This window comes from Triticum urartu, chromosome 2 (assembly GCF_003073215.2).
Source record: "Triticum urartu cultivar G1812 chromosome 2, Tu2.1, whole genome shotgun sequence".
Lineage (NCBI taxonomy): Eukaryota > Viridiplantae > Streptophyta > Magnoliopsida > Poales > Poaceae > Triticum > Triticum urartu.
Genome location: NC_053023.1, coordinates 456,042,062 through 456,051,511, shown reverse-complemented (window position 1 = coordinate 456,051,511; position 9,450 = coordinate 456,042,062).

The window sequence follows — 9,450 nt, the reverse complement described above, 5'->3', positions numbered from 1 at the left end:
CTTGTGCAATTCTCTCGTTTATTGACTAGTACTACATAGGTTGACAATGGTGTGGGACCGTGATGTCAGGAAACCAGGGGGAAGCAAAATAAATAACTCCAACGAGCGCTTCCACCTCTACCTTGTTGTCTCCCGTGGAAACCCCTTTCCTCCCTTTTTTTTGCTCGGGCAAGGACCAATGCATGCATCACGTCCATGCGGTTATTAGGCAAGAAATAAAAGCACTTTGCATGCTATGAATTACGATGGCCTGCATGGGTAGCTAATAAGGCATCCTCTTAACTGCTGTGATTAAATGTTGTGTTTAGAAGAGAGAAATATTCTTATTTTCCACCAATATGCTTGCACCTAGGTCATGATGCACCTTCTAATACGACTTATTCACCTAGACGGAGGGAGTATATATATATATAAAATAAGGAGGCACTTGCTTACGTGAGGCTATGGACCTGGTGGCTCCCCATTGTCATCCTCTCCAAGTAAAGTCATCTCGCGCGCTTTTCGCCCGAAACAGTCAGCGTCGCCCGCCCCGCCTCCCAGTGCCTTCAAACGACACAAGTGCCGTCCGCCCGTCCATCTGCCGCCCACATTAATAATACGCGGTTGCCAAGGTGGCTACTCCAGTGCCACACGTCCGTCCCTCCGCCAGCCCATCATTGCTATATAAACTGCTGCGCCGGCCATAGCCGCAGTCATCCGCATCCGTTCCCTTTCTCCTGTTCATACCACTACTGCCCACCATGCCTTCCTCGCGCTCCAGCGCTCTTCGGGACGGGAGGACGACGGACCACAAGGAGATGGCAGCCATTGCTGCCGACCGGCTGGCCGGCAGGCAGCCGGAGGACGACGATGTCCCAATGGAGAACATGGTAGTCGACGATCCGGCGCCAACCCCCTCCTCCACGCCATCCTCACCGGTGCATTGCACCATGACCATCGGCGAGGCCCGTGCCCAATATATGGACAGTGTGAGGCAAATGCGTCAGGAGCAGTTCCGGGAGGCGCAGGCCGACACCGCCTACAACCACCATCTCCTCCAGGAGCATCTGCAGGCAGAGGAGCAGATCGCCACGGAGCGGGCGGAGCAGGAGGCGTTGCTCGACTCGTATCGCTCCACCTGCAAGGGCCACCTGGAGCGCTGGCGGGAGCGCATGCGGGTGGCGGAGGCTGCGGCCGCCTACAAAGAGGCTAGCAAAGAGGGCGATGAAGCGGGCGAGGCGCTGTTTGGAGAGACCGAGGACGAGGCAGAGGACAATGCTGGCTCCGACGAGTCCCCGCTCCACTGGCGTCGACGAGGCCCTGCTCCGCTGAGGCCACGCGGCGCAAACAACGAGGCAGAGGACATCGCTGGCTCCACCGAGGCCCTGCCCCGCCAACAACGAGGCAGAGGACATCGCCGGCTCAGCCGAGGCCCCACCCTGCCGGCAACGCGGGGGAGGATTTCCACCGCTCCGCTGAGGCGCCGCCCGCCGTCAACGAGACAGAGGACATTGCCGGCTCCGCCGAGGCCGCGCCCCGCTGCCAACGAGGCTGCGCCACACAGAAAATGAGGAAGAGTAGAACACGGTAGGTCGCCGCCGCTCGGGTCCAAGTAAGGCCACAGCTGCTACCCTCCTGTTGAAGCCAAGCTAGGAGGGTTGACCATTGACGGCTAGTTAGCTTCTTGGCGGCGATGTGGACTCGAGGAGTTCTGCTGGAGAGTAACGCTGCTTCTACTTAACTGCTGGTGCAGTTGGCTGACTGACACGTGGGCCCAACAGGCCACATGTCAGTTATGCAACTGCACCTGCAGTTAAGTCACTGAAGCTTCTGTTCGGCTCAGCGGGACACAGGTGGGTAGCTTCAGTTAATAAATTATACCTCCAGCGCACCCCTTTTTAGTTGAAGAATGTATGAAATGTAATGAAATCTGGCATGTTTATATGAAATCCGACCGTGTATGAATGAATTTATTTCGACTAGTTCGAATTCCTGTATCACTGGCATTGGATGAACATGCAAAACAATATGTACTAGCATTATTCCCAGGGTGATCACCTCGTCTGCAGCAGTTTCACATGTACTCCCTCCGGTCCTTTCTAGTCTGCATACAAGTTTTGTCTGCAGTCAAAGTATCTCTACTTTGACCAATCTTATACAAAAAAGTATGCACTTTCACAATGTGCGAAGTAAAAAGGAACAGAAGGAGTACAAAGAGTTTGAGCAGGTTTTTAGCGTTTCTGTACATTGCAATAAAACACACAGGCCTGGCAATTCATAGAGAACATTCAAAACAATCGATGATTATGCATCTCAGCGACTCACATGTCAGAGGCAATATTTACTTCACAACTAAAGAATAAAGAAAAAAAATGATCAACGCTGCTGACAGCAAGGGCGTCCCATTCAAAAATATCAAACGCATGTCTTGGTAAAATCAATGAGCAAAATTTGACAAGGTTGTCCCATTCGAAAATATCAAATGCCTAAGATTGTGGAATGGGCAGGGTTTGCCATCAGTTCGGATATTGACATGGCACCTCGTGCTAAATAAACCAGCTGTTCTTTTTGTGCAGTTCCACGAAAATCAACCAAATTCGCGCGTAGCTTGTATGATTTCGCCCTTATATGTTGCAACGCCTTGAACTTATCGGCACCTCCTTTCTTGTGGTGGAAATGAATGATTTGATGTATTCATGAACATTTTGTGCAGTTCCCATTGAAATCAAGCTGAGCACCCCTGTTTGTACAAATACAAAAAAGTGATTAGTATAGAGCAAACTATACTATGAATTGACAGTTTCAACATGCACATACATGGTCCATGTAGAGCACACTTTTAGAAAAATGGAACTCACCAGAAAGAATCCTAGAACAACATTGTACTCGCGCATCACAGCAAAAAAAATGGAGATTTTGTCAGTCCTTCTGAGCTGAAGTTAGTTTGGTCTTGTGGGGAGTAATGTAACCATCCTTCAACTACTCCTTCTGATGATAAGATAGACAGGGCTTCTTCATCCTGGCATAATCGGAACTAGTCACTTCACGTACTCCATATTCTTCTTCAGAGGAAGATGATCCTGTTGTGCAAAGACAAGAGGACTACTAAATGCTAGCATCAGTGTTTGCTTGAAAAAAAGGAAAGGAATTATTTAAAACAGCACAGATGAAGCACTTCTCAAGGACAATACCACTTTTCATGACAGCACCGGGAGTTGATTTTTGTTTTTCTTCCCCTTGTTCTTCCCCTTCATCACTTGGTTCAATAACAAACAAGCTTCGCCTTCAATGTAAGATTTTGCATGTCAATTAGGGAGCAAAATTATAGTACTAAACTTAATTTTCTGATGAAAGTGGCAAAATACAGGCCAGCAGTTGTGAAATATCCTTATCTTACCTCAATGGGATATTACGGTGCACATACAGATTGGAAGTCTTGTATCCATTTGTGCAGTTCACTAAAATCAAGCAACACTATCGTACAAGTAGCACAACATATGAATGCACAGTGCAGAATCATGTGAAAGAAGGCTAGTGCTGACCTCTCATGATGCGGAATTCAAACAACTCACAACAAGAAGATCTGAACCAAATTCGCCTTAACGGATAGGAAGTAAGATCTCCTCTTGTGCAGTTCCACTAAGATCAAGCAATCAAGCAACGTTGTCGGTGTGACATTTTGGTTGAACTGCACAAAACACTCTTAAAACAAAAGTGTTTTGTGTAGTGCAACAAAAGGTCACAATGGCAACGAGGTGAAGCAGATAACCCTGTTTACACAGAGGTGCAAAGGAAACAATTAGTGGTCAATAACGGTGGATGACACAGAAGCCAACAAAAAGAAGCATCTACCTTATCTAAATGGGAAATAAAGCAAGACAGTAGCATTTCTTAAATGGTGGCATTGATTAATATTAACATAGAGATTATATTAACAATAAAATTCGTTAAACATGTAATTTGCTTTTAACTGTGGCATTGCATCAATTTTCCAGCGGCATTATTAGAGGGTGTTTGTTACAGAGACATTTTGGTGTAGGGACTAAAAAAACTCCGTGCCAGTCCCATCTAAACCAAAGAGGAGGGACTTTTAGGGACTAAAAGTGGGCATTTGGGACTAAAGAAATAAGACCCCGAGGGAGTCTTTTTGGGACTTTTTCCAACAGTTGCCCCTGCCACGCATCGCACCTTGTCTCTATTAGTTCATTACTAGGGGTAACATGGTCTTTTAGCATGTCATTTAATAACCTCTAGTCCATGTTTAGTCCCTGGAACCCAGCAGGTAGGGACTAGGGAGTTTTTAACCAAACAGGGCCTTAGATTAACAATAGCTAATGAGTTGCACGGGACAGTGGACGCACCAGCACCATGTGCATCTACCGATGTACTATGGTCATGCACAGTCTGTTGCAACAAAGAACAAGCAACCAAGGAGCATATTTGTGTTGGTCCCAGTTTTGTTATCTTTAGACGCCTTTCCCTATGTGAGCGCAGCAAATCTAGTCCTGCTCAAACTCTACAGCCTTGTCCCTTCCTTTCCTTTTTGAACTAGTACTTTCGCTCCTTCCTTTTCTCTTTGAACCACATCCTAGATTTATGCGATACAACTTTCCCCACTACTTTCCCCCATTCCTTTCCTCTTTGAACCACGTCCTAGATTAATGCTATACAACTTTCCCCCTTCATTTCCTCTTTGAACCACGTCCTAGATTCATGCTATATACAACTTTTCCCACTACTTTCCCCCACTCCTTTCCTCTTTGAACCACGTCCTAGATTCATGGTATACATGTAGCTAGAGCAATGCATGTGGAGTAAGTAAATTATACCTTAAGGTTCTTGGGGCGTGGTTCGGTGGGCGACGGGACGGTGGCGAAGAAGGGGTCGGAGGCCCTCCCGCGCCGTCGCTGGGTGGAAAGTGAACAGATGCGCCGGTAGTCCCTCGCCGACGGCGACAGCGTTAAGCCTCCTTCCCTTCCCGGCGGACGGATCCTGCCGGCTCTTTGAGCAGCAGTGAGGGGAGAGATAGGCCAACGAAGTCTTGTTTAGATCTGGAGAGGGCGAGAGAGTGTGAAGAGAGCAACTACAAGCGCTGAGGCTCCAGCGGGAGAGGGCGAGAGAGTGAGCGAACAGGCTAACCAGCTACACAACCCTCCCGTTATATTCAACGAGAGGGAAATAACCTTTTATACATTCCTGCATTCGTGTGATAAGCATGCCGTGTTTTTTTGTGTGTGTGTGGGAGTCATTGGGATTTCAATCATAATCGTGTCATGTGGCTTTGGTGGTAAGACTATCCACAGTGGTGCAGAAATAATGCAGCCTTAGTCACCTTACCTCTCTCCACATAGTACGTTGGGTCCCACCAGTCAGAGGGTGAAACAAACAAATTAATAAGAAAAATTAAAAGCGCCAGCGGTGTATCTTACCTCACACATCTCGCTACTGCTCGGGAACACTGTCCAATTGATCCCTCTGTTCGCTCACATACTATTTTAAGTGAATCCTTATTATAACATGCACACAAATTTTGGCCACTTGTATTCGACTTAAGTCAGTGTGCCACCATATCTCGTATACTTACTACTCCCTCCGTCTAGGTGTAATAAGTCACATTAGAAGGTGCAACGGGACCAAGGTGCGCACGCGTGTGTGTGTGTGTGTGTTTAACACCATGTGTGTGTTAGAGAGAGCGGCAGATCGACCTACTCCTATAGAGAGATGTTGTGTAGTGTATGATTTTAGCCGCGAGAGTCGGTGCATCCTCTCGTTTCCGGGCATGTCCGGTAGGGACATGCGGACAGCTGCCACGCCCGCTCCTGACCAGCCTGGCCCACCCAAAGCCCTTCCATCGTCCGCGTGCGCTTCCCGCCCGAAACGGTCAGCGCCGCTCCAAAGAATCGGTGCCGCATTCATGCCCAGGCAGAGCGGACGCGACCTCTCACTGGCGCAAGAGTGATGGTTGCTTCATCCGTCCAACTTACTGCTGGGTCTATGTGATTTGACGGCTCATTGGTCTTTATTAGTAAGGTGGTAGGACTGCTAGATGTCCCACGCTTTCGGCGAAAGGAGGTATACTACTACTACTAGATTACAATTTTCTCCATTCTTACAGCGGAGGCGTGCAAGAGCAGTGAAAACACGCAGGCTCAGTGATTACATGGCCCACCTCACACTACTATCACCGTGCGACACCTAACTCTTTACATAGTACTCCCTCTGTTCCTAAATATTACTAGATGAGTCCCCGCGTGTTGGCGCGGAACAACGATATATCTCTCTACGCAAAATTATAGATTTCATAGAACAAAAAAACTCTATAACCGCATGACAAATGTGGTAGCCAAACTAAATAAACTCCCATCATCATTTAGATCATCCCACGTAAGGAAAAAAGATCAGCCAACTCCTGAACTCCTACTGCATAATGGGATTATATTTTTCTTTTTGACATGTTAATGGGACTTAAAAGCTCACTTACATGCATGCTACCGGTGCATGCTTGCATGCAGACATGTTGATGTGATTTAAAACCCACTCACATGCATGTGGCACGGTATTTCTGCATGCTTGCATGTGGCTTAGTGCGGAGCCTCTCAACGTCAAGATCAGAAGACTATTATGGACTGATTTACTTCATCTAACAGCTACATCAATTTTCATGATGTGGCTCAAGGAGAGGATAGAGAATTCCTAGTAGTGGGGGCTAGCTATTACTAGTAGATATAAGTCTTTGTAGAGATTCCACTACATACGGAACAAAATGAATGAATCTACACTTAAAATGCATCTATATACATCCGCATGTGGTTCGTGGTGAAATCTCTACAAAGACTTATATTTAGGAACCGAGGAAGTACTAGTATAGTACGTACTGTAATTTATCAGCGAGATAAATTTGTACAATGCTATGAAGCTTCTAGCTTCTGTTACATGTATCTTGCTTCCAAGGTTGCCCGTTGCAACATTTCATCAAATACAAAGGAGACTAACATGCATGCTATTGCATCTCAATGATTGACAGATCATAGCAAATATGTACTCCCTCCGTTCCAAAATAAGTTTCTCAACTTTATGCAAACTTTAGTACAAAGTTTTACTACTACTAAAGTTGACACTTATTTCGGAACAGAGGCAGCTAAAGAAAAAAATGATCCATGCAGTCCCTAGCCCTTGAACCATGAACCCTAACGAGGCTTCAATTTGCTGGCAATGTTCGAGCTTCCTAATAAATGAAGTTTGCAACCTTTTGACCATCGGATCATTTTGTGCAGTTTCACCAAAATCGAGATGAGCATCCCTGTGGCAAAGAAATTGAACAAGCGTGATTAGAATAAGATTACTAGGACTAGTTGATGAGACATAAACTCATCACAAATACAGTACGTAGAAGCAAGTAGAGGTATGTGCGGGGCAAAGAAGTAGAGAAATATCCACAGGGAGTGATGTGGGCAGCTGGAGCAGTGGTGCAAGCCGGCTGTAAAGGGAGTTGTACCTGAGGGACGTAGCTCAACCTTGAGGAGGGCGGCGGGAGGCGGCAACTGCCCACGTCGTGGCAGTGAGGAAGGGACGAAGGCAACCTCGCCGGCTTTGTGAGAGAGAACGGCGGGGACCCCTGATTGGGACGTGCCGACAGTGGGTTTTCGCCGTCGGCGACGGCCACCGCATCTACAATAAGCATCCACCCCTTCCCCAAGCGGACGTGATCCGTCGGGATGTTAGAGATGTGGCCACAGTCGTTTTGTGCGAGAGAGTGTGAAGAGAGCAACCCCAGCAAGCAACCGTAGGCTGGCCCGTCCTGACTATGTACTCCTTTTCTCTCCATATGAACCTATCATATTGCGTACGTGCCACTGAATAAAAAAAACTTTATTTATAAATGACGCGGCACCTACTACTCGTTCTCCTATAACCTTGCGCTTGGCATCTGCAAAATATTGACCTTGCGATTGGCTCTTCACCTCTTCGGGAAGTCGAGCAATAATGGTAGTGCAGTATATATCGTTCTGGCTATATGAGACCGAATGAATTGCTGCACGTCCACCACGTGGGCGAGGGTCGAGGGGCGAGGGAGAGTGCTACATACGGAGCAAAATGAGTGAATCTACACTCTAAAATACGTCTATATACATCAGTGTTTGGAGTATGTACTAGTAGTTCATATTGAAATCTACTAAAGGACATATATATATTCCAAACAATATGATATAATCTCTATAACCAAGGTAGTAGGGACGAGGAGTAAACATAGGGAGTAGTAATTTTTTCTCCTCGTCCTGCGAGCCACCGCGCGCATGGGCGAGGGAGCGGGCGTAAGGCGTACTCCCTCCGGTCCTTTTTACTCTGCATATTAGATTTGTCTGAAGTCAAGCTTTGCTAAGTTGGACCAAATTTATAATAGAAACTATTAACATATATAATACCTAATAAATGTAATATGAAAATATATTTCAAGATGGATCTAATAACGTTGGTGTTGTTATGTGAATGTTAATAATTCCGTGTACAAACTTGGTCAAACTTTGAAGAGTTTGACTTTAGAGAAACCTAATATGCAGAGTAAAAAGGACCGGAGGGAGTAGTAAGCAAGCTTCACCTCATCCTGCGAGCCACCGCGCCCGTGGGCGGGGGAGACGGCGTACTAAGCAAGCTTCTCCTTGTTCTGCGAGTTGACGGGACACATCAAAAGTACTCCAGCGTATAGAGCCTTGCCTCTAAGGTAGGCCCCACATGGTTTGCCTCTTTTTTTAACATAACACGCCAAGTCACAATTTGTTTGTTCACCCGTGGTAGAAGATCCTCCCTCCACCAAGTGGACAACCAGTACACGTGCCAAATTACCACGTGGGCTGCCTTTTTCGTACAGAAATGAGCTCCACCGTGTACCCGCGCAGGTGTGGTTGGGAAAGAGACGGGAGTACGTGCGCCGTGCATGCACCTCTTCTCTTCATGCACGTTCCCCACCTACATGGGTGTGTGTGAGAGATACAAACCGCGTTCGTGAGTGTTTTTTGTTTTGGGGTGGGGGTGGGGTGGGGGTTGATTTCATGAATTATTTGTGGGAATATGTGTCGATGACATCTCAAACAAAATTTTGCATGCAATGTGTGTGAAATGGAGGCCTGTCCATATCATACATAGAGGGTCGGGCAATCCACGAGAAGAGAGGGAGGGGTCATAGCTATCGATAGAGTTGAAGAGAGGATCAAGTGGGTGGGTGCGAGATCGATGAAGAGAGCCATCGAAATTGTGTGTGTGTACAAGTCAAAGATATAGGGCGACTGGCCTACCGGAACGTTAGAGGGCACACGTCAAGTTTGTGTGTGGCAGGGAGACATGACTAGAGCGCTCGATGTATCGGTGTGTGTGGGGGGAGGGGGTGGTGGGAGGGGTAGGCAGAGGCCTAACTATAGAGGTAGAATGACTCGTATATGTGTTGAGAAGGAGAGACCCAGCTATGTCTTGAGGGAG